The sequence below is a fragment of the Adiantum capillus-veneris genome, chromosome 5 (assembly GCF_014529385.1).
Source record: "Adiantum capillus-veneris isolate H3 chromosome 5, ASM1452938v2, whole genome shotgun sequence".
Classification (NCBI taxonomy): Eukaryota; Viridiplantae; Streptophyta; class Polypodiopsida; order Polypodiales; family Pteridaceae; genus Adiantum; species Adiantum capillus-veneris.
In genome coordinates, this window is record NC_140935.1 from 8,361,631 (window position 1) to 8,375,065 (window position 13,435).

Genomic DNA, 13,435 nt, shown 5'->3' on the forward strand with positions numbered 1-13,435 from the left:
TGGTCAGCAATCATTGAAATAGCTCTCTCTATTAACTTTGTGCCGGATTCTCTAATCTTATGCAAAAAGATCCTTTCTCCAATTGTTGGTTAATGTCACAGCTCATCACCCAAAATTGTGCCGCCACATCAACACACCATTGTAGAGTGGCGGTGAGTAGCGTTAAATGGTAACCTTGCATTTGCACTACATTTCTACTCAAATGTATATATTTTTTATCAAAGTTTTAACCTAGTTTTCATTCTCTCTTTCTGTAAAAGCCTTTTTCCATACAAACACCTTACCCTTCTTAGATCTTTATGCATTTACATCATATTTCTCTCTTCATGCTAAATGTAAATAGTAAACTTAATTCTACTCTCCTAGTTTTTTTACTGTATATTCTTTTAAATAATTACCTTTACTAATTTAAATAGCTATCTACATCCCATAATTTGTAAATAAATAATTTATGGGCACTTATCTTACCCATCTTCTCTCAAGGGTAGGGTTAACCTTGTAGGCCTTCCCTTCCCCACCACTATGTGACCCAACTCTTGGATCATTTACTTGTGTTGGTCAACAAATCTTAAATATAATGTATATCCCCAATAAATCAAACTTTATTGGAGCCTACCTCATTTGTTTAAGGTGGATTCTCTTTTGAAAAAAGCATGCTACACCTTGGATGCATGCTAAAGGGCCCCCTACAAGGAGACTTGGTTCAAAAGGTATTTTGGATGCATCTTGAACGCCTTAGCTCGTGGTTATACTTGAGGAACACTCCAAAATCAGCTTAAACACTTTGAGAAGGTCAACTTTGCCTTTTACAGCACCCAATTCTGAGTTACAGGCTAAAAGTTATGGTGAAAACAAGGTGCTGCGGACACTGTTACTGCAGGTCAAAGTTACAATCAGGTAAACCACAAAGGTGAAAAGTTTTCTTGACTTCTACAACATTCTAAAATACCAATGGGGAGGGGTCAACTCAAGATGCTTCCAAAGACACAACAAACAGGATGGGGACACTCTGCAGGAGCCACTGGAGGGACATCATGGTGGGGCCCACATACATTATCAACCCTTATGGAGCCTCCACGACTTAAAAGGCTATTTTTAATGAAAAAATAAGTCCCTTATTTGCATAATTGAAGGAATGGTCAAAAGGGAACCTAACTATGGTTAATTACCTACCCTAGTCAAGTTTAACCTAACCCAAGGTCTTGTACAGCTATAAAAAGGCCCTTTGGCAAGCACAAAAATACACACACCTACTCCATTGCTGCAAATAAGCTCCTCTAAGGTTAGGGAAGCCCTAATCTCTCTCTCTTCTTGTCTCCCTATCCATTTCCTAAGCTCGCTATCATAAGCGGCACCATAGAGAGAGCATCAATATGCTATTGCTACCATTCTCTTGCAAACATTTCTCTTACCATACTCATCCCTAAATAAGGATTGTAGATTCTATATGAGAGCAAGGATATCAAGTTCAATGATCTATCTCATGGTTAGATCAACAAATTGTTGCAATTGGGGTGTCTTCGTCACACTTTTGCTCTAAACGCATGTAAAATTGGCAAGCATATCTTGGCATCTTCTCATATTTTGTGCTCATTGGGTTGCTTGTTTGTTGAGAAAGTTTTTGTGCAACATGGTGTCTATTTTCTTGGCTTCTCTCCTTATGTTGTGTGTACGTAAGTCTTGGGGCTGCATAGATGGAGAAGAGCTCTCTATGCATGCCGCCTTATGTGTGTAAGTAGTCTCTTCTTTTGGGAAAGGAAAGGAGTTGTCAAGTATTTGTGCATTATGGTGTTTTGAGTTTTGAGGTTTTGTGCTTCATTTCTTAGAAGTATATGAGCACTAATATGGTGAAGGTCAATCTTTGCATGTGAGTTTGTGCAGTGTTCAAAGGGATTGCTTAAGGAGTGTGTGTTGAATGGTTGAAGGGCATTTTGTGTTGAAGCACATAAGGGAGGTGTGAGTGTGTGTGTGTGTGTGTGTGTGTGTTCTATATGGTTTGTTTTGGTTTCCTTCTTTCTCCATAAAAGAGGGTGGTGCCCCTAAGAAATATGCGTGTGTAGGGTCTCACGGAGTGGTTGTCTGGTGGGAGCCTTGAGTTGAGCCCCATCTCAAAAAATCCGCTCTCATAAAAGTGGTGCCCCCACTGAGGAACTTTCCTAACTGCCTTCTATTCTCCTCATGAACAATAGAGTTGCACCATATGCTTTTCATTTTTCACAACGCATCAGAATTAACATTTGTGTAGATCGCAAATTGTTTTACCAACAACACATTGTTTTTATGTTTGGAGTAGAAAGACTTGGTGAAATCTTGGCATCTTCAAATCCCATCATTCTTCCATTCATTAATTATGATGATTCATTTGATGTCCATGTTTTTATTTTGTTTTGAGGCAGGGACAAGAGGCGCTTAGATAGCGATCCACTCAAAGGAAACTTTCTTCAAGAGAAAGAAAAAGGAGAACACATTGTCACATGAACCAACCTGGAGCTGCTTCTCCTTTTACACCCATAGCTCGTCAATCTGTGCACATCATAATTGCTACAAAATTTAGATTTCAAGCAACCATTAGGATAATTTTTGGACCCACTCGCCTTAATGAAATTAATGCCTCAATCAACCCTTTTATTTTGCCTATGATAAATTATGAACTAACACTTGATGTAGATATTTTCATTTTGATGTGATCACTCATCGTAGTCAAAAACTTTGTGGTACACAAGCCTCCTTGTATTGTAAAAATGTCAAGCACTTTTCCTACCTTTCATTCTAAAAATGGTGAGGATGCACAAGAATTTCTGGATAATTTGGAGATGGCACACCTCATCTCTGGGAGAGATCAAGAAGAGGTAAAGCTGCGTGCTTTTCCACTCGTTCTCAAAGGGGAGGCTAAGGCATGGTACGAGGCCTTGCAACCTCAAAACAAAACCAATTGGGAGAGGCTACGTGCAATTTTTCTTGCCAAATTTGGGCAAGGAGATACTCCAGAGGGTCTTTGGAAGTGTCTACTTCAACATAAACATGTATTCCTTGAAGACTACCCATCTTATGAGGCCGTTTTCCTTAACCTATGGGATAGATGGGAGGCTACCTTACAAAACCAAGGTGGTGCACCAAACTTTCTAAAGAAAGATAGATTCATGGCTGGCTTGTATCCAATTTTGAAGACCAAGGTAGAGTTAAAATTCCCATCAACATTTGAGGAAGCACGTGAGGTGGCCATTGTCAAATTCAAGAAGTTAAAATTTCAAGCACATAGAACAAGGGACCTAAATGAAGTCATTGAGAGGGATTCTTCACCAAGCATGGGAGCACAAGTTAGGGGCTCTCTTGCCCAAACTTCACAAATAGGGGAAGCATCACAACAAGAGATCTTGCAAAGATTAACTCAACAACTAGAGAGTCTCACCTTGAATCTAGTGCAGGGCCTACCCCAACAACGACAACCAAGAGAAGGGAATCACAATGAACGACGTCAAGAACAAGAGTTGAGATGTTGGAATTGCAACGAAGTTGGTCATGGCATGTATAATTGCCCTCACCCTCGAAGGCTTCCAGGGGACATATACCCTCCTAGACCCCCTCCGCTCATGGTGCAGCAAGAGCATGCTCAAGCCCCACAAATTCTTCGTCGACCACCACCACCTCCAATGGCAAACATCCCTCCTGTCCCACCAGTGGAGGAAGAGAGAGGAGTAAACATCATAAAGTTGGAAGAGGAGATAGAGGTGAGCCCTATACATTTTGATGTTATGCCAGCAGAAAAGCGCACAAGAGCACACAACAAGGATGAAGACACAAGGAATGAAGAGTCAGAACCTACAAGGAAGGAGAGGAAGAAAAAGTCAAAGAAGGAGGAAGGAGGCAAGAAGTAGAGGTCAAGGTGAAGGGAGATCGGCATTAACGATTTTCCATTAGGAAAGAATATGGAACCCTACAACATCTTAGGAGATCTGAAAACTCAAAAGCCCAATATTTCTTGGCCTCAACTCCTACATCTATCACCCGAGGTGAGAAAGCACTTGTCCAAACTTGTAAGCACAAGACTCCCAAGAAAGAAAGAAAAGTTGACAGTAAAGGCATTGACTTCAAAGCCACAACAAGATGTGGAACCTATTGTAGATGCTTATGTAAGGGGTAGGAAGGTATCCAATGTGTATGTTGATGGTGGAGCACAAATGTGTGTGATCACGGAAAGAGCAATGAATAGACTAGGGCTTGAAATCACTAAATCCTCTAATTGTCAAGCTAGGCTGGCCAACAATGCAAGTGTGAAGTGCCTAGGGATCATCGAGAATGTAAAAGTTTCTGTATGTAATATAGATGCACGTGTGGACATGTATGTTATTCCAGCCAAGGGGGAGGGCTATCCCATCATCCTAGGGAGGCCTTGGCTCATTGCTGTGAATGCAGATCAAAAATGGGGACAAGGACAATTGATTCTCAAAAAGGGGCAACATGTAGTATACGATTGGCATGAAGGAAAGCAGCTCGACATCAACTATGAGACCACGGCTGATGAAGAAAGTGAAGAGAGTTTTGGCTCAAGCGACGAGGAAAGTTCAACCACTACATCCAATAGCGAAGAAGAATCATCTTTGGAGGTAATGGGAATCATCTTCAACACATCAAAAACTCCATCAATAGAGGTTGACCCAACAAAGGAGCAAACAAAGGATGACAAAGGTGACCACAAGCACTTTGAAGACTTTGAGAGGATGCTTGCAAAAGATCTTACCCCTGAAGAGAAGCGGTCCTACATCGATATGCTCAAGAGGTATCCCAATTTGTTTATCACTGATTACTCACAAATTAGAGGTGTGGATGTTATAGAGCATGGCATAGAATTAAAACCAGGTACTAAACCCGTGGCTCAAAAGCTAAGGCGCCTAGGAAAAATACAACAAGAGGCACTTTTGACAGAGGTTAACTGACTCCTCAAAGCTGGTTTCATTTACCCTGTGTCTAACTCTGAGTGGGTGTCCCCAATTGTAGTAACCCCTAAAAAGAACGGAAAATGGAGGGTCTGTGTTGACTACAAACCGCTCAATGGTGCAACAAAGAGGGATCATTTTCCTCTTCCTTTCCAAGATGAAATCTTAAACGAAGTAGCTGGCTATGAATGTTACACAGTGTGTGATGGGTATTCAGGGTATTTTCAAATCAGAATAGCAGAAGAAGATCAGTTAAAAACCACTTTCATCACACCTTGGGGTTGCTTTGCCTATAGAGTGATGCCATTTGGGCTCACAAATGCTCCTAGTACCTTTATAAGGTTTACAACTCTTGTCTTTCAGCCCTTCTTTGGAAAGTCAATTAGGGGTTTTTATGGATGACTTCTGTATCTATAGTAGCGAAAGACTTCATTGCCAAAAAGTTGAGGAGGGGCTTAGGAGGCTTCATCAATTTGGGGGACAGCTTAATCCTGAGAAGTGTCACATTGCAGAGTCACAAGTGGTATTGCTAGGTCATGTGGTTTCTTTGCAAGGAATTCAAGTGGATCCATCAAAAGTAAATGCTCTCTTGTCACTACAACCACCAACGACAACCAAGGAGCCCATGAATTTCAACCACAAAGTAAGGTACATGTCTCGTTTTATTCACCTTCTAGCGGAAGCTATTGCACCTTTGCACAAGCTAGCAAACAAACCCACATTTGAATGGAGAGAGGAACACGAATTATGCTTTAGTGAAGTAAAGGGTATTGTCAACTCTCTTCCAACAATAATGCCACCAAATCCAAAGGATACATATTACATCACGCCAAGTGTAGGAATGGAGGCCATCGGTGTAGTTCTCATGCAAAAAGACCCAAAAACATGCTGCATGAGGCCAGTATACTTTGCAAGCAAAGTCATGACCGCTGCAAAGAAGGGCTACACCGATATGGAGAAGGTGGTATTCACAATTATGTTTGCGGTAAGAAAGTTTAGATCATATCTCTTACCTGCACCATTTGTCATTCTCACCATGGAAAACAATTTACCATATGTTGTGCAACACATGAGCCTCTCATCTAGGATAGCCAAATGGGTTCTAGAACTTCAAGAGTTTGAATACACTTTTCTTGTGGAAGATAGCACAAGGGCAGGTCTTGCAGACATTCTCACATACAAAGTGAGAGAAAGGAAAGAGTCACCAAAGGCAGGAGACAAAGCTACACCACAAAATAATGAGGAGGAGATGGACAATGCACACATTTTGTTCTTTGATGGAGCTTACCGACGACAACACGATCAAGCAGCAGGGGGGGTTCTTATTCTAAGTCCACAAAGGGAAGTTCTTGTTCAGAAAGGTATCACCTTGGAAAATGGTCATTCTAATAATGAGGCTGAGTATGTCACCTTAAAGTTGGGGCTTGAAGAATGCAGAAAACTTGGCATCGAAAGACTTATAATAAGAGGTGATTCCTTACTGGTTATTAGGCAAATCCAAGGGATATGGGAGTGCAAGAACCCTACTCTAGTGGAGTGGCTTAGACAGGTGAAGGCTTTGATAAAGAACTTTGAAGCTACACAGGTACAGCATGTTGTGAGAACCCTCAACAAGGAAGCAGATTATCTCGCCAATGAGAAACTTCAGATCATGGTGGGAGGTGTGAAGCTCTACGAACCAAAGTACCAAGGCCAAGAGGAATTGAAGGACATCATATTTTTCCTCCAAACTGGTGAGTGCCCTAAACACTTGGATAAAGTACAAAGGCATCGGTTGGTAAAAAAGGCAACTCCTTACCAACTCATAGGAGATGATCTGTATCATAAAGGGAAAGATTCGGTGCTAAGAAGGGTGCCCTCTATTCAAGAAATAGAGAGAATCCTCTTTTCATGCCATGATGATGTCTGTGGGGGTCATTTTTCTCATGATATTACAAACAGGAAGATTTTGCAAGCAGGGTTTGTTTGTCCAAGTCTACACCGTGATGTCCAGCATTGGTGTAAGTCATGCAAAGGTTGTCAGATTGCTGGAGATCGACGACTCACTTACGAACCTTGAGTTCCAATAATTTTGTATGGTCCTTTTGAGAAGTGGGGTGTGGATGCAATAGGCCCCTTACCTCGCACATCTACCGGGAAGGTCTTCATCATTGTGGGAGTAGATTACATGACACGATGGGCGGAGGCAGCAAGTACAACACGAATTATAGTTGAGGAGGTATCAAAATTTATCTTTGATCACATATGCAGTAGATTCGGCACACCATTAGAGATTTTGTCAGATCGTGGTCCAGGGTTTAGAGCAGAACTCTTAGATAATCTTTTGGCAAAGTTAAAAGTCAAACATTTGCATTCTACACCTTACTACCCTCAGTGCAATGGGTTGGTTGAAAAGGTGAATGGAATGATATGTAAGATCATTTCTAAGCAGGTTGCAGATCGACCAAATGACTGGGATCTTCATTTGACCGCAGCTCTATGGGCATACAGAACATCTTTCAAGGTATCCACTCAATTCACTCCTTTTCATTTGGTATATGGACAGGAGGCACTCCTTCCTATTGAGGTGGAGATTGCAAGCCTACGCATTCTCTCACGGGGAGCAAAGAGGCCAAAAGAATCTTTGCAGGAAAGAATTTTAGATCTTCAACGACTTGAGCTTGATAGAGAAGAGTCCATCGACTATTACATTGCCCAAGCCACAAGCCAAAGGGACAAAATCAACAAGAAGCTCAAGGGGAAAGGATTGAAGGAAGGTATGTTGGTTCTTCGCTATGATAACCGACTTGATACTCGACTTGACAAAAAGTTTTTACAAATATGGGAGGGACCTTTCATGATAAAAACAAAGTTTGGGAATGGTAGTTACAGATTAGCAGATTTATAAGGAAAACTCCACAAGACCAGAGTCAATGGATGGAGATTAAAGCCCTACTTTCAACGTATCAATCCGTTGATAGGAAGTCATCTACCTACATCGTCTAAGCTCCAAATTGGCATGGCTCCCTTCGGCTTGGCAAATGCTCCACCTATTTTTAAAGCTTTGATGTGCAAAGAAGAACCAGCCTTGGAATCTGAACATACCCAAGCCAACCCTCCCATCTCCGATTTATGGGATTGAGGTAATGAAAAGCAGGTCTAATGGAGTAAAAGAGTGTATATCACTCCTTCTTTTTTTAGAAAAATAAGAAAAAAAAGAAAAAAAAAAGAAAAGAAAAAGGAAAAAACTCTTTTGTTTCATCTAGGAGCATGAATGATCCTAGATGAAGGGGGAGGGCTAATATGAGTAGCGTTAAATGGAGTCTTGGGGCTGCATAGATGGAGAAGAGTTCTCTATGCATGCCGCCTTATGTGTGTAAGTAGTCTCTTCTTTTGGGAAAGGAAAGGAGTTGTCAAGTATTTGTGCATTATGGTGTTTTGAGTTTTGAGGTTTTGTGCTTCATTTCTTAGAAGTATATGAGCACTAATATGGTGAAGGTCAATCTTTGCATGTGAGTTTGTGCAGTGTTCAAAGGGATTGCTTAAGGAGTGTGTGTTGAATGGTTGAATGGCATTTTGTGTTGAAGCACATAAGGGAGTTGTGAGTGTGTGTGTGTGTGTGTGTGTGTGTGTGTGTGTGTTGTATATGGTTTGTTTTGGTTTCCTTCTTTCTCCATAAAAGAGGGCGGTGCCCCTAAGAAATATGCATGTGTAGGGTCTCACGGAGTGGTTGTCTGGTGGGAGCCTTGAGTTGAGCCCCATCTCAAAAAATCCGCTCTCAGCGGTTGGGTAGTTGGAGGTCTTATGTGCAGTTCTAACAATGTGCTTGCACACTAGATACATGACATATGAAAACAAGTATATAAGTTTCACATGCAAGAGCATTATATGACTCCTGATTCCACAAAGTAAGCAATATGTTCTACACTTTGGAATATAAGAGAATTAAAATATGAGCATCAAAGTAAATGGTGTTGGATAGAACGTCTCTGATACAAAATTTGGTCCTTTGTAGAGGTTAGCCAAAGACAAAGCACGTGTGCATGTTTCAATTATTAAAGGATGCAATGCACGCACGGGGAGGGAGGGGGCGGGGCGGGGAAGGGGAGGGGATGTACTTAACAAATCAAGAGAGAAAAACACACCTCAATTGGCATATTGCAGCAGGTGTGAGTGTTAGTAAGACCCTTCATTTTCCATCTGCAATTGTTTCTTAGTAATATCTCTAATATCAATTCTCCTATTTATAGGCCCTCCTCACCTCAATTACATTATTGTCAGTATTCCTTGCAAGTCAAAAACTTACATGCTAACTCTTATTTATAGGCCCTCCTCAATCAAGCATCTCTCTCTCTCTCTCTCTCTCTCTCTCTCTCTCTCTCTCTCTCTCTCTCTCTCTCTCTCTCTCTCTCTCTCTCTCTCTCTCTCTCTCTCTCTCTCTCTATCATTCTTTTCATTTTCTCTTTCTCAAAGTGGGCGCTAGGGGCTAGGGGTAGCATGTGCCAACAATTGTTAAAAAATCATGTTAAAGGAGAATCACTTCTGATTCCTTTTGATTTCGAAGGGAAATCGATTTTGAAAGGTGACAATGATCGTAGTTGTCAGTGAAGGAGGGGACAGATGTTGTCAAGGAGCAAGAGCGCCTTCGAGTACTGGGCAAGATGAGGTGAAGAAGTACGGAGAGCATGGCGTTCAGGGCTAAGGCAAGGGGATTATGAATTATTTCTGCACAATTTCTTCGTAGTGTAGAGAAGCTATTTAAACTTTTAGAAAAGCAGTAACGCACATCATTTTTGTGATCAAGAAGCATAATGCACGCGGTTCAACCCAGGAGCATGACGACGAGGAGAGAGATGACACAAAAAAAATTGTTGTAGAACGCAAAGAGTTGCAAGAAAGAGGTGAATATCATCTCTTTCACTAACTCTCTCTCACAAAGTGGGCACTAGCACCAAGCTAAAAATAGAGAGAAAGATAACGCATAAACATTACCTCTTTTAGGCTAGAATATTAACCTTGTATTCTCTCTCTCTCTCTCTCTCTCTCTCTCTCCTCTCTCTCTCTCTCTCTCATCTCTCTCTCTCTCTCTCTCTCTCTCTCTCTCTCTCTCTCTCTCTCTCTCTCTCTCTCTCTCGCAAGCCAAAGGAGAGCGCTAGTGCTCACAATCATTCACACAATCTCACAGAAGGGGGTTGAAAACACACACACAATATTGTCGCATATTTGATAGGGCTTCCTCTTGTAGTGTCCAGACCCTTGTATGCCAACAACACACAAGCTCATAACCAAAACCGCTGGGAGAGACAAGTGCCATTGGCTTGCCCACCTAGTGCAAAAAGATGATCATCTCATTTTATGTTAAGTATATCCATCCCATGATCTAAATCATGCTTTCAGCTCCTTATCATCGTGTTGTGCAATCATACACCATCATGCCATGCATATGCAACTCTTGCCTTCCTCAAGATGTGGCACATTTGAAGGATGTCATTTACCACTTTGTCACGTTGGTCTTTGCATTTTCTAGCAACATTGTGTGGACAGGGGCGATCCTTGCAACGAGGAGGCATGCTTGCATTGAGAAATTGCAAGTGCATTGGCAGTCAAAAATGTTGTAGACGACTTTCCCGAAAGTTTGGAAAATGGCACTATATCCATGAGAAGAGTCTTGCACAGTTTGATAGTCCAGCAGCATCACATGGTCTTTGCTACAAGTAGACTCGATGCGGAGGACTTGCGGGGGCTGCAAATGTGAAGTGGATAAAAAATGGCTTATCCCCCTCCCTTCTGGGCACTTTGATATTCTCTTTCACCCAGACATTGTGTCAAGATCCTCCAGATCTTCCTCTTCCTCTATGTCGGACTCTTCCTCTTCACCCTCTGGGCATGCTTCGTCAATTTGATGCATGCTGCCAGGATGGGATTAAACTTATCTTTTCTTCGTCAGGAAGCTGAGCAAGAAGTTACCCTCATCAATCGAACAGTTCATCTATCGAAAAGTCTCCATCCTCTTCAACACGATCGTCTCCAAAGCTATCCTCATTGGAGTCTGTACAAGATTTGTCAAAAATCTCCTCAGCTATAACCATATTATTAGTCAGATTGGAGCCCATGTGCTCACAACGATGCCGAGAGAGAGAGAGAGAGAGAGAGAGAGAGAGAGAGAGAGAGAGAGAGAGAGAGAGAGAGAGAGAGAGAGAGAGAGAGAGAGAGAGAGAGAGAGAGAGAGAGAGAGAGAGAGAGAGAGAGAGAGAGACTTAGGAGACTCAACATTTGCGAGAGAGAAGGAGATAGACTTAGGACACTCATAATTAGTAATAACTCCTAGGGAAAATTACCAAAATACCCCTTTAATTTGTGGAAATTTCCAAAATACCACTAATAAATTCCCAAAATACCATTGGTTGTGAGAGTAAATTTTTCCAAAAATAAAAAACTTTGTAGCTTTTTGTAAGAGGACTGATCATACAAGATGCTAAAACTAGAATTTGAGTTGGTTATGTAGGCTTTGGAGATGAATTATTTTTAGACATAATTGCTTTTTTGTGAGGTAATTTGTGATAAATTACATGCTAAACACTCAAAAACGGATCTTAATTGTAAAAAAGAATAAAGATTAGAAAATCTTGAACAATGCAATCAAAATAGATACAAGCTTATTTTGGGAATTTTTTAAATTTGAGGGGTATTTAGGGAAATTCCACAAATTAGAGGGGTATTTTGGTAATTTTACCTAACTCCTATACATAGGCTCTAAGCTCTAAATCATCTCTTTCATTAGAGGACCCAAATTGTGGAGTTGGTTTTCTGTAGTATCTAAAGTAATGCACAGTCAGGAGTGCCCTTTCAATTTTGCAAATTGAAAGGATAAAGACTTTCTATTTTGAATAAAATAGAAAGGCAAATTCAACCGTCTCCATAAGAAACCCCCCCCCCCCCTCCCCAGTACTCATACTCTCTCTCTCTCTCTCTCTCTCTCTCTCTCTCAGAGTGGGCTCCTCTCTCTCTCTCTCTCTCTCCTCTCTCTCTCTCTCTCTCTCTCTCTCTCTCTCTCTCTCTCTCTCTCTCTCTCTCTCTCTCTCTCTCTCTCTCTCTCTCTCTCTCTCAGAGTGGGCTCTAGCGACAATGTGAATTGGAGGGAGAGATGCGAGAAAAATTACCCACAAAAAAAGCAAAAATATTCATCTCTTCCCCCCCCCCCCCCCCCTCTCTCTCTTCGATGTATCTATCTCTTTCTCCCTCTTTTCCCCTCTTCTCTACCTCCAATTCTCTTCAAGAATTCCACAAATAGAGTGCTCAGCTTTTGGTCACATCCAAAGTTACTTCCATCACATTTCCAGCCATGACTTAGACCTACACACTTTCCTCTCCCAGCCATAGTGTGAGATCTCCATTGCAACTCTCATCACCACAATTTTGGAACATCAAGAGTCACTCATCATCCATACACATACTGCATCACATGTAACTTTGGTCCCATAGGTCATATTTGACCTCCGAGGACGATAATAAAATCTCTCTCTCTCTCTCTCTCTCTCTCTCTCTCTCTCTCTCTCTGTGTGTGTGTATCTCTCTCCCTCTTCTCTCCTCTCTCTCTAACTCTCTTTCTCTCTTTCCCTCTCTCTCTCTCTCTCTCTCTCTCTCTCTCTCTCTCTCTCTCTCTCTCTCTCTCTCTTCCCTGTATCTATCTCTCCCCCTCTTTTCCCATCTTCTCTACCTCCAATTCTATTTCTCTTCTCCAAACGCGAGCGGTAGCAACATAGAATTGGAGGTAGAGAAGAGGGGAAAAGAGGGAGAGAGAGAGAGAGATACAGGGAAGAGAGAGAGAGAGAGAGAGAGAGAGAGAGAGAGAGAGAGAGAGAGAGAGAGAGAGAGAGAGAGAGAGAGAGAGAGAGAGAGAGAGAGAGAGAGAGAGAGAGAGAGAGAGAGAGATTTTATTATCGTCCTCGGAGGTCAAATATGATCTATGGGACCAAAGTTACATGTGATGTAGTATGTGTATGGCTGATGAGTGACTCTCGATGCTCCAAAATTGTGGTGATGAGAGTCGCAATGGAGAGCCCACACTTTGGCTGGGAGAGGAAAGTGTGTAGGTCTAAGTTATGGCTGAAAATGTGAGAGAAGCAAGTTCAGATGTGACCAAAAGCTGAGCACTCTAGTAGTGTGTGGTACTCAGACTCTCGAACTTGCAGTGAGCATAATGTGCACAATCGATTTGACTCTTCTCCATTGCCCCAATGCCCTATCTCGCATCGAAGGGAATGGGAGCTAACACAAATGGCTGCGATAGTGCGTATCACCGACAAGGGGATAGGCTCAAGCATGTAAGTGTGAGTACGGTTTTCTCTTTCAGCGAAGAACATGGTTTTGTAGTTGGGGGCAATATGGGTGGTGTAATATATGAAGCATGACCCACCGGATTTCTCCCATGCCGTAATACAATGGCGTTGTAGAAAAGCTTCATTCACTTGGGAGTCAATTGAAGCATCATGTAGCAAGTGTAATGCATCCCATCTCCCAAA